This window comes from Talpa occidentalis, unplaced genomic scaffold (genome assembly GCF_014898055.3).
Source record: "Talpa occidentalis isolate TD23 unplaced genomic scaffold, MPIMG_talOcc4v2.1 talOcc4.7, whole genome shotgun sequence".
NCBI classification, from domain to species: domain Eukaryota; kingdom Metazoa; phylum Chordata; class Mammalia; order Eulipotyphla; family Talpidae; genus Talpa; species Talpa occidentalis.
In genome coordinates, this window is record NW_023605083.1 from 22,231,580 (window position 1) to 22,244,095 (window position 12,516).

The 12,516-nt window shown below is 37.8% G+C and overlaps 1 pseudogene; it reads right to left on the bottom strand.

The window, feature by feature from the left end:
* Nucleotides 1-6,529: 6,529 nt before the first annotated feature.
* On the bottom strand, nt 6,530-6,685 carry LOC119232725 (60S ribosomal protein L39-like; annotated as a pseudogene).
* Nucleotides 6,686-12,516: the final 5,831 nt, after the last annotated feature.

A 12,516-nucleotide genomic window follows, 5' to 3' on the forward strand; every position in this document is an offset into this window, starting at 1 on the left:
GGACCCGAGCCATGAGCCGGGAAGCCAGGAGGCGAGCAAGAGAGAGAGAGAGAGACCCCCCAAGGCCCACGTGTCTGGTATTTATACCAAACCTGGCTGCTTAACTCAACCCTCAGGTCCCAGCAACCTTCCCTTTGGTGGTGATGGGATTTGTCTTTCCCAATGTCTGGATGGCTTTGGTCAGGAGTCGGGGTGGAGTCCACAAAGCCTGTGTGGAATTAGCTCAGGACATCATTTCCCCCTAACATTAACATACACACATACTAAATTATAAGAAATGTGAAATTTCTCATTAATAAATTAATTTTTTTCTTACATTTAGGAAGTCCCCATAGTTCTCCTGCTGCCATAACAGCCATGAACCATCACCATATTTTCATGTTTTCTTCCCTTCTCTGTTGTGACCCTTTTCCTCCTTCCCCTCCCTTGCTGTATGGTCAGCTTGCTCATTTTAACTTTATCTTGACCTTTTGTTTGGTTCCTCTGTATGCTGCATATAAGTGAGATTATCTGATATTCATCTTTTTCCTTCTGACTTATTCCACTGAGCATAATCCCTTCCAGCTCCATCCATGTTGCAGCAAGTGGCATGAGTTTCTTTATCACTGAGTAATATACCATTGTGTATAAATACCACAAATTTTTGATCCATTTGTCTATTTGGGGGTACTTGGGTTTTTTCCATATCTTGGCTATTGTAAATAGTGCTGCAATAAACATAGGAATGCAGGTTTTCTTTCAAATTAGTGTTTTTGTATCCTTTGGGTAGATTCCTTAGGGTGGAATCTCTGGATCATATGGCCTAATCCATTTTTAGTTTTCTGAGAAACCTCCACACACAGCTTTCCATAGTGACTGTACCTGTTTACATTCCCACCAGCAATGTAAGAGGGTTCCAGATCCTCTCCAGCATTTGCTGTGTCTGGTTTTTTAATATGGGCTATTCTTACTGGAATGAAGTGGTATCTCATTGAGGTTTTGATTTGCATTTGTTTTTCTGATAATTAGTGATATTGAACATTTTTTCATATGCCTGTTGGCCATTTGCATTTCTTCTTTGGAGAAGCATCTTTTTAGTTCTTCTGCCCATATTTTGATTGGGTTGTTTGTTTTTGTTGAGTTGTGTAAGATCTTTGTACATCTTTGATATCAATCCCTTATCGGTTGTATGGAGTGCAAATATTTTCTCCCATTCAGTAAGGGAGGGGAAGGAGGAAAAGGGTCACAACAGAGAAGGGAAGAAAACATGAAAATATGGTGATGGTTCATGGCTGTTATGGCAGCAGGAGAACTATGGGGACTTCCTAAATGTAAGATGTCCTTTAGTTTTGAATTTTATCTCCTTTGCTATACAGAAGCATTTTAGTTTAATGTAGTCCCCGTTGTCTATATTTTCCTTTATTTTCTTTGTTTCTAGAGATGAATTCTCAAAGAAGTTTCTGAGATGTATGTCATGGAGTGTTTTGCCTATGTTTTCTTCTATATATTATCATATGGTTTTTATATTTCTTTTTGTTGATCAAACACATCTTTTTGTTGATCAAACAAATATAAAAAAAAAAGAAATATAAAAACCATATGATAATATATAGAAGAAAACATAGGCAAAACACTCCATGACATACATCTCAGAAACTTCTTTGAGAATTCATCTCTAGAAACAAAGAAAATAAAGGAAAAGATAGACAACGGGGACTACATTATGGTTTCAGGTCTTACATTGAAGTCTTATTCATTTTGAGTTGATTTTTATATATTGTGAGATAGTAGTCTAGTTTCATTCTTTTGTATGTTGTAGTCCAGTTTTTCCAGCATCATTTATTGAAGAGGCTTTCCTTGTTCTAGTGTTTATTCTTTGTTTCTTTGTCATAGATTCGTTGACCATAAGAAATGCGAAATGTCTAAGCTGATAGGTCAAAAATAATTTATCCCATCTCCCAAATAGGATTATAAAAATATGCATAACTGGCTCAGTATCAAATTTTCTTCTCTTTCAGATGAAAATTTAATTCCCATGCTTGTGTAGAAACATTATTTTTGAGTATAAGTCTGTGTTTATGATTTGGATTAGATTGACATGAAGTGAGGATTTTTAAATATTTTGGTACCATATTTCTCTTCTGAGAAGCATCCTTTTTTGGAAATTTGCTTCGTTCCCTGTCAGCAACTACTTAATTTCCTCTCCATATCTGACTTCCTCTTAAAGTCCAATTCTGTTATGTTCTAGTTCTTGAGGAAAACCTGACTAAAGTAAAAATCTCTGAAATGTGTATATGCTTACACACCCAAACCATTCTCAGGCAAGTGCTGGAGGAACAATACATAGGAAAGCAAAATTTGTTGTGTGCCTACTGAGAATCACACACTTTACCTATATTATACCATTACATATAAAACATTATTTAATGTATGTTATGGGCCTCCCCGGTGGCGCAGCGGTTGAGCGCTGGGTTGCGAAGCTGCCCGCAGACTCTGCAGTGTCAGTTCGATCCCCGGCTGCTCCCCGGCCACCGGAGGAGGGTCCCACATGGCGCGCAGACCTCTCCTGCCGCCCGCTGCTCCCCTCAGCAGTGTACTTCGGTCCTTCTGCCTGCTCTGCTCCCCGCTCTGGCTCTGGTGAATTCTCTCACCCTCCCGCGCTTCTGACTGTACCCAGTGCATGTATAAACAAACAAACAAACAAATAAATAAATAAATAAAACATGCCTCTATAAAATATATGTTAAAAAAATAATGTATGTTATGTCTCTTTGGGAATCCTGTCATCTCCATTTTACAGATAAGGAAACTGAGATATGATCAAGTTACTAGCCTAAAATAATGCTGCTTATAGGTGGCAGAGCCAGGTTTAAACACAGCTCACATCTGTCTGACTATACTACATTTCACTGATTCTACTCATATGTTAACATCCCCACCAAAAGTTTAATATTAAATTTCTCTCAATTATCTATTAGTGTCCAATCAGAAAAGCAGTATTATTCTAGGGATTTCCAATAGAGGAAACAAAATCCAGCGGGGCCAATTAGGATACCAAGAGCTCACAGGGCGACATAACTGAGACTATGCTGCTGAGGTCCTTCTATGGTTGCTGCTACTGTTGAAACAACTGCTGCTGTTATCTTCTAGAAAAGCTGAGAGTATTCACTTTCAGCAAAGCTGCAATAGCTTTGGAGCCCACAGTCCTGCTAATGCTGCTAGACTCACTGCCAGGACTTTTGGAGCTTGTGGTTGCCTGCTGATAGATACAAAGCAAAAAATGAAAATGATGTGTTCTTTCTTTTTTTTTAATTAATAAATTTTATTTTTATATTCCCCATACAATTGCAATCCCCCCATTCTGACCCCAATCCCTCCCCTCCCGCCCCCCACCCCCAAAAAGTGTCTCTGGTTCATAGTTTTTGTTGATTTTGATTTTCACTTTCTTATAGTTATTCATTTTCCTGGTCCCTTATTTAAGTATTCTAGATTCCTGCTATGAGTGAGACCATCCGGTATTTTTCTTTTTCTTTTTGGCTTATTTCACTGAGCATGATCCCTTCCAGCGTCATCCATGTTGCTGCAAATTGCATGTGTTTATCTTTTTTGAATGCTGAGTAATATTCCATGGTATATATGTACCACATCTTCTTGATCCAGTCATCTATTTTTGGGCATTTGGGCTGTTTCCAAAGCTTAGCTATTGTAAATAGTGCTGCTATAAACATAGGGGTGCAGGTGTTCTTTGGAATTGATGTTTCTGTGTTCTTTGGGTAAATACCTAGGAGTGGAATTGCTGGATCCTGTGGAAGCTCTATGTTTAGTAGGTCCAGAAATCTCCACACAGATGTGTTCTTTCTTTCCCTTACCTTCTCATCTTTCTCATTTGTGTAATCTAATGGGAAACCACCTAACAAAGAAACCTGGAAAATCTATTTTGTAGATTTCCAGCACCCTATATATAGAAAATGCAAAAGGGCAGAAATGAAGCTAAAAACCAGTTTTCCCAGGGAGTAGTATCATAGTATTAACTCCCATTATTCCTTTATTTTAAAGACTCTTTCTCATAAACTGCAATGTGATTTAATGCCTCTATTGAGTACTAGGATTTCCATCTTTGACGTCATGAAGCAGAAAAGAGATTTACTGGAAGGAATCTGAAGGGAAACCTGGAATACCAGTTTAAGAAACAACAAGCTCTGGGAATCAGGAGTAATACGAGTAGGGAGAGTATAAGGGCACAGTTTAGAGAAATTCACTCTAACCACTTTTTTAAAATTTCTATTGTAGATTCAACATCTAGGTGAAGATAACAATATTGGCTAGTCTTAGAAAGGATGATGACTTCACTAAGGAAAGTAATTTTCCCAAAGTTAAATAGAGATCTGAATAGAAAGCAATCCAATCAAATATACAAACTGATAAACAAAACCAGCTACCATGCAACCCCTATTAGTAGGTATTTTCTTCATTTTCTTTCCTACACCCTGAGTCCATTCCTCTGAGATAATGGTATCCATTCTTTCCCCTGAGAAATGCAGCCCTAGAAGAGCTAAATGGAATTTTGCTTGGATGCAAACAAACATCTTAATGAAATTTTAACTACCTTCTTTGACCTCTGCTCCAACTCCCTGTTTCAATTCCAGTGAATGACAGCACCATCCACTCAGTTGCCCAAATAAGAAACTTAGGCAACTACCTTGGCTTCTTATTTTCCCTTTATCTTCTCCACCCATTCCACTTCAAATCTAATGTTGAACTTATTGATTTTGTCTTCCAAATATCTCTGAAAAATCCACATGCAACACTATCAGAAGTTCATCTGAGCATGAGAGACTTGAGCATTAGGTGTTGGAATAGCTGATTTTAAATGAGCCTACACTGAAAGTAGCAGCCGAGTCTTTAATCACTACAATTATTCAAGGAAGAAGGTAAACCGATTTCATTTTTCTCCATGTAATGATGTGCTGGTGAGTTTGACTCATTGTTATAGAAGCCTCAAGCAAAGGTCTTCTGTAGTTTTATGGATCTTGGGAATGAAGGAGTGGAGGAGGGGAAGGAGAAGAGAGGGAAAATACTGAGTATTTGACTGCTATGGTCAATGATAAATCAAGAAATTTTGTTGGGAAATGTTTCTTAGGAACATGTTATCAATTAGCAAAGTTTCAATTGGAAGTAACATAAAGCCTAACAAAAATGTTTTAAACAAATTGGGAGACATTTTTCTCACATAGCGAAAAGCCCAGAGGTAGTCACTGGTATTGACAACTTTGATGGATGTCAGAGCACACATCTCTGCAATTTCTTTAACCTTTTCTTCATGGTTGTAATGTGGCTACTGCATTTCCATTCATCACTACAAAGCAAGGAGGAAAAAGAGATGAGATGATGGTGGTACTATATGCTACTGTCCTCTCAGATCAGGAAAGCTAATGCTTTCCCACAAATCACCTATTAGTCAGGATTCTCCAGAGGAACAGCTCAATAACCAGTCATCTCTCTCAGATAGATTATAGGAATTGGCTCAAAAAATTATGGAGGCTGACAAGTCCAATTTGCAGAGTAGGCTGGCAAACTGGAGACCCAGGGAAAACCAATGTTCAAAGGCCATCAGGCAGAAAAAGCCAGTGTTGCTAATGAAGTCCAAAGGCAGTATTCTGGAGAATTCTTCACTTAGGGGAAGTTCAGGTTTTGTTCTATTCAGGTTTTCAACTAATCAGATAAGGCCCATACAGAGGGCAACTTCTTTACCAATTAATTGTTAATCTCATCCAAAAACTTCTTCCAGAAACAACCAGAATAATGTTTGACCAAATATTTGCATACAAAATAATAAAAATCAAAAAACTACAACAATAAAAACAAGTACCTGGGCATATCATATTCCAGTCATGTTGACATATCAAATTAACCCCCACACAAACTTCTGTTTAAATCTGTGGCCAAATGACAATCCCTGGCCAAAAGCACTGGGAAAGTAATTAGCTGGGCACTAAACCAAGGTTCTCCTATTAGGGAAGATTTGAGGGTGGATTTTGGATGGGAAATGAGTTAGTACTCCCACTAAGACAGGGGGAAAACAACTTATTTGATGACTCTGGGCATTGTGACTCTGTAACTGTTGCCATGAAAAAAGATCGTCTGAAGATAAAAGACAGAATACTGAGTCTGAAAAATATCATTAATTATTACTGAATTAATCCGGAGTGTTCTTACTCTTGGAGGGTGTGTGTGTGTGTGTGTGTGTGTATGTGTGTGCGTGCGCACCATTGGGTTTCTGATACTTGTATCCAAAAACATCTTTTCCAGTATAATAGGCATAGGTTCTTTTTTCTGGAGCTTTCTAATTTATCCTGAAAGTTTAGGAATTTTACCAAGATAATTTTAGCTTTGTGATTCTCCCTGTACCCCCAGAATTCCAGTTCAAACTTGAACACTTTTATTCTGTAGATTCAAATTTCTCTTAATTTCAGGAAAATGTGTGATATGTATATGATAAGATGCCACTGATCTTGATACAGTGTATGCACGCCATCTCACATGTGATACCTCACAGACCCAGCTTGGTTCTTCTCCGATATCTCCTTTTGGAATTATACCTAATTTTATTACCAGTTTTTATTTGAACACATTGGGGAATGAGATGATTCTGGTTTTGTTTCTTGGCCAGGAATCAACTGATCCTCGAAGTCTTGTGAGAAGACATGAGGGGGAAGAAGTCAAGTGCACACAGCTAGATGGTAGAAGAAACAAGTGAAAGGGTCTATTTTTATTTTTCATTGTAGAATTTCAGTTCATAGGTTACTTCTACCTAGCTTTTAGTCTTTTGTTTATTCTCTTAAAATCTCCATCTCTTTGTGTTTTTGCTGTATGTTCTGAGTGATTCTTCAATTTGATCATGCTGTTAATGACTACTACACCCAGTCCAACTTTTCTGACTTGCATTGACCAACAATTGCTTTATTTTTTTTTAAGATTTATTTATTTATTTATACAAACACTGGGTACAGTCAGAAGCGTAGGAGGATGAGAGAATTCACCAGAGCCAGAGCAGGGAGCAGAACAGGCAGAAGGACCAAAGTACACTGCTGAGAGAAGCAGCGGGCACTGCAGGAGAGGTCTGCATGCCATGTGGGACCCTCGCCGGTGGCTGGGGTTCAAACCGGCGCTGCAGGGGCTGCAGGCAGCTTTGCAGCCAAGCGCTCTACCACTGCACCACCAGGGGAGGCCCAACAATTGCTTATGAAAATAAATAAATAAACAGAGGTAACACTTAGAAGTGATATCTGATACAGTTTCAGTTTTCAACTTTATTGCCTCCTATTTTAGTTACCACAGGCATCACAAATTCTATTGCTATTATTTTTCTTTAAATGTAAGTTGAACTTTAATTATTGTTTCAATGGGATAGAGGAGAATAAGAATTCTCATTCTTACCACAAGAGCTGGTAATCTAAGACTTCGACAGATGCTTGAATATAGCTAATGATTCAAATAATTTTATCATCAGCTTAACAAATAATTAGACACTGCAAAAAGAATTCTTTCCAATTTATTTTTCAGCTCTCTAGGCAAAGGGATTCCCCAAAAGGGTTTTTTTCTGGTGTGGAAGAGGATTAAGAAAATTAATTAATTTGATTCACTGAATCTAGAATGGCAGAAATACAGTGGTTCTCTCTGCACCCATATATCTTCAAAATTCAAAGGATACCAGGAAAAAATGAATCAGAGGCTGTTTTCAAGGTCATAGAAATAGCAGGTATAAGGAATCATGTGGACTTGAAAAGAAGGATTTTGAAATCCAGCATGTCCCTCCTGATGCACCTTAAATAGAACTAGCCCAAGACCTAGAGTATGTGGATTTGAGGAGGGTCACGGTACCCTTTTAGCTGAGAAGTGGGTCTAGTCATTTCTTGTGTTCTGAAATCATGTCAAAATATCATCTGAAGTATTTTCTTTTGTGTATTTCTTTAATGTATTTCTTTTCTCTACAGTCAGGCAGGAAGATTAGGCCCTGAGGCTGAGGTTTAGAGAGGAAAAGTCAAATACTCTCTAGGCAGAAAAGCCACTGTGAGAAAAATGTTTCACCGATCATTTCTAAATGATGATATGAAATATTGTTTAACCATAAAAGAAAGAAAATTGAACATTTGATATAGCAAGTATGAATTTAAGGGCATTTTGCTAAGTGACATAAATTAGAGAAAGATAACTATTATATGATCTGAATATTTTTTAAATATTAAATTTGAACTCATAAAAGAGAAAGAAGATTGGGTATGGAGAAATGGATGAAGGTAGTAAAAAGATCAAACTTCCAGTTGTAAGATGAATGAGTTCTGGGGATATAACATATAGCACATTGACTATAGTTAAAAATATTGCATTGTTCATTAGAAAGTTGCTAAAAGAGAAGCTCTTAAAAGTTCCCACCATAAAAATATGTAACTGTGAGGTGATAGATGTGTTAACTAAATTTATTGTAGTAGTCATTTTAGAATGTATACATAAATAATACATTATACATTTTAAATTCACACAATGTTATGCATTGATTATATGTCAATAAAATTGGAAGAAGAAAATAAAATGCAGTATACACAGACAAACACACACACATATACACATATATACATAAGGGCAATAAGGCAAAAAAGAAATAAGACATCCAAACTGTGGTAATCATATATGGTGGAATATTATATAGCCATAAAAGAAGGAAATTCTGCCATTTTTAACAACATAGATGACCCTGGAGGGCATTATGTTAAGTAAAATAAGTGCTCAAAGAAAGACAAACACTGTATGGTGTCACTTATTAGTGGAATCTGAAAAAAAAAAAAAAAGGTGATTTCATAGAAACAGAATAGGATAGTGGTTATTTGGGGCTGGAGGATGGGAGATATGAGGAGATGTTAGTCAAAGAGTACAAACTTTCAGCTATGAGAATATGTTCAGTGCCTCCTCTGGTGGCACAACGGTTGAGCGCTGGGCTGCAAAGTTGCCTGCAGCCTCTGCAGCGCTGGTTCCGTCCCTGGCCCCCGGCAAGGGTCCCACATGGCATGCAGTCCTCTCCTGCTGCACCTGCTGCTCCCCTCAGCAGTGAATTTCATCAGTCTTCCTGTTCTGTTCCCCGCTCTGGCTCTGGTGAATTCTCTTGCCCTCCCGCGCTTCTGACTGTACCCAGTGCTTGTATGGATAAATAAATAAATTTTTTTTTTTAAAAAAAAGAATATGTTCAGAGCACAGCAGGGTGTTAATGATGCTGCATTTTATATACTTGAATGGTGCTGAGAGATCGTAAGTGTTCTTACCACATACATACAAAAAGCAGTTAACTATATAACATGATCAGTTTGTTAATTATCTTGATCTCGATAATCTTCCACAGTGTATATGTATAACAAAGCATCACGTGCACTTTAAATGTTTACAGTTATGTTTGGCAATTATTACTCAATAAAGTTGAAGGGGAAAGAATGAATCTAAAAAAATACCCATAATGCTAGAGGTAGTACACAGAAGAGGGAGAAATCATAAAATTGATTCTTATATAACTAAAGTTTGAGAAACATTAAACATTCCAACCCTTTTATAATAGCAAAAACTTTGAAATTGTTTATGACTACTCAGTTCAACTTTATGAAATTGCCTTTTATGTAGCACAGACATAATAAAATATTTATATTTTTGTATTGTTCAACCTATTAGTTCAAGCTTATTTCTGTGCTTAACTATGAGAACATGGACAAGTAACCAAGCAATGAAGAGAATTCAGACCTTTGTCTGTATCAGTTATCTCTGCTCCTTTTGCTTTTCTCACCAAATGTGTCTACTTTCAAGCGTGGTTCTGAACTATCTGTCTTATCCTGCTGCTCTAGTGGCCTCAGAGAGTGCCCTATAGTTACTCATTCCATTGACAACAGGCACAACTCTTCAGTTCTCTCTTAGCCACGCCCCACTGAAAGTGCAATGGCAACTGGTGCACAGTCTTTGTCATTCATAAATTCATAAAAACCCTAAAACCTTGACCTAGTCTTGGGAAAGCTAACCCTATCTCTAACTCATCAGGCTTGGTTTGCCTCCATCAACTCACAGTACAAGTTTCCATGCCCCAGCCTTCTTACTCTAATTGGGTAGATACTAGATACTCTCTAAATAAAAAACAAGAGGAGGATTTCATCCTGTCACATGGCAATTTCTACCCTGAAATAGAATATTAACCATTGTCTCCCATATGAATGAAAGGAAACCCAAAACTAAGTATAGTAAGGGTGGCCATTCTATCTATTAGAAGAGTCTAAGGAGAAAATTAGACAAGCATACAAAATACTTAAAGATATTCATCACAATATTGTTGATAACAAATGAAGAATTGAAAAAGTCTAAAATTCTATTAATGGAGGTATGGGTAAATGAATTATGAGATATCCATAACAAGTTAAAAATTTGATTAACTCAGCAATATGTTCAAAGAGAAAAGCAGTTTACAAAATTGAATAAGCTATGATCACAGTAATGTAAAATTGTGTATGTGTGAATGCACACACATAAAGGGCATCTTTATGTTCACCAAATGTTAACTGTGATTTTTAAAAATTATTTGTTCTATTTTATTAAAAAATTATGTTATATTTTGAAAAAATATATAGTCAGTGATATTCACTTAAAAGAATCTTATTAGGAAACACGAAAATACACACACATACACACAATTAGTAAGGGCAGTCCCAGAACTACAACCCAGATCCTCTGATTCTTTGTTCGGTCAGGCCTATTCGAATCAAGCAGAGCCCCCAGACCCACTGCACCTTTATCTATCTATCTATCTATCTATCTATCTATCTATCTATCTATTTGTTTGTTTATTATTTATTTATTTATTTTGCTGAGCAGTGTTTTCTTGGGTTGTTGTCATTCTGGGAAGCTGTAATGAAACTGCTGTAATTTGTGTTCCTAGAGGTCTTTCTTGTGTCTTTGTCTTACACTGTGTGTCCTTCATGTGCATTTGACCAGGAACTGGGGCTCTACTTGGGATTTTTTTGATCATTCAAATACCTTTTCACATGCTATGCTGTGTAATAAGCTCTCCTCCCTTAACTTTAGCTAAGTAACCCTGTATTGAAGGTTTTGAATTCTTTTACATTGAACATTCCACTGGTTTTCTATTTGGTTGGAGTTGTTAACTGAGACCATTAGATACCCTAAATTCCAACCCATTCATAGATAATGGGGGAAAGAATAGAGAATCTGAAGGAGATATCACAAGACTAGAATCTGACTCACACACGGAGGTGGGGGTAGAAGGGATTAACCTAGCCATCACCCCACTATAGAAACTAAGATCCTTAGAAACCAACGCCTAGGTCAGGAGGCACAAGACCCCAGCAGGTATCAGACTTCTGTAGGGAGTGTCAAAAGCACAGACCTGAAGGTGAAGATATGGGGACTGAGGGCCATTGTAGAAATCTGGCACCTTTCAAATTCTATATAGTTTATTCAAAGTCAACAACAAACAAACTACTCCATGAAGGAGTGAGTCCCTGCCAAAGGAAAGGCTATATCAGTGCACTCTCTGCACTGACGTGGGGCAACAGTCCTTCTGCCCACCTGTGCCTCTTCACCAACTCTCTGTCCCTCTGTAGGGCAGCAGCCTTCTTGACTGCCCGTGACCTGTATCATGCCAGGGCTTCTCTTCACTGACCTCCCTCAGCAGAAGTAGCTCTCCTCAGGGCCACCTGCCTGTGGCCATGCAGGTCTCTCAGCAAACCTGTCCCTTTTGGAGCAACTCTTTCTGCCTGCTTGTGTCTATGCAAGTGTCCTTTATTCTTCTGTCCTCTTTCCCTAATAAACCTGCTCTTTTATTTTTTTTTTTTAATGCTATGTATGTTTTATTTTTTATTTTTTTTTTAAATAAATTTTATTGTTATATTCCCCATACAATTGCAGCCCCCCCATTCTGACCCCAATCCCTCCCCTCCCACCCCCACCCCCCTAAAAGTGTCTCTGGTTCATAGTTTTTTGTTGATTTTGATTTTCACTTTCTTATAGTTATTCATTTTCCTGGTCCCTTATTTAAGTTTTCTAGATTCCTGCTATGAGTGAGACCATCCGGTATTTTTCTTTTTCTTTTTGGCTTATTTCACTGAGCATGATCCCTTCCAGCGCCATCCATGTTGCTGCAAATTGCATGTGTTTATCTTTTTTGAATGCTGAGTAATATTCCATGGTATATATGTACCACATCTTCTTGATCCAGTCATCTATTTTTGGGCATTTGGGTTGTTTCCAAAGCTTAGCTATTGTAAACAGTGCTGCTATAAACATAGGGGTGCAGGTGTTCTTTGGAATTGATGTTTCTGTGTCCTTTGGGTAAATACCTAGGAGTGGAATTGCTGGATCATATGGAAGCTCTATGTTTAGTAGGTCCAGAAATCTCCATACAGCTTTCCACAGTGGTTGGACCAGTTTGCACTCCCACCAACAGTGCAGAAGAGTTCCTTTTTCTCCACACCCTCGCCAACATTTGTTGTTGCT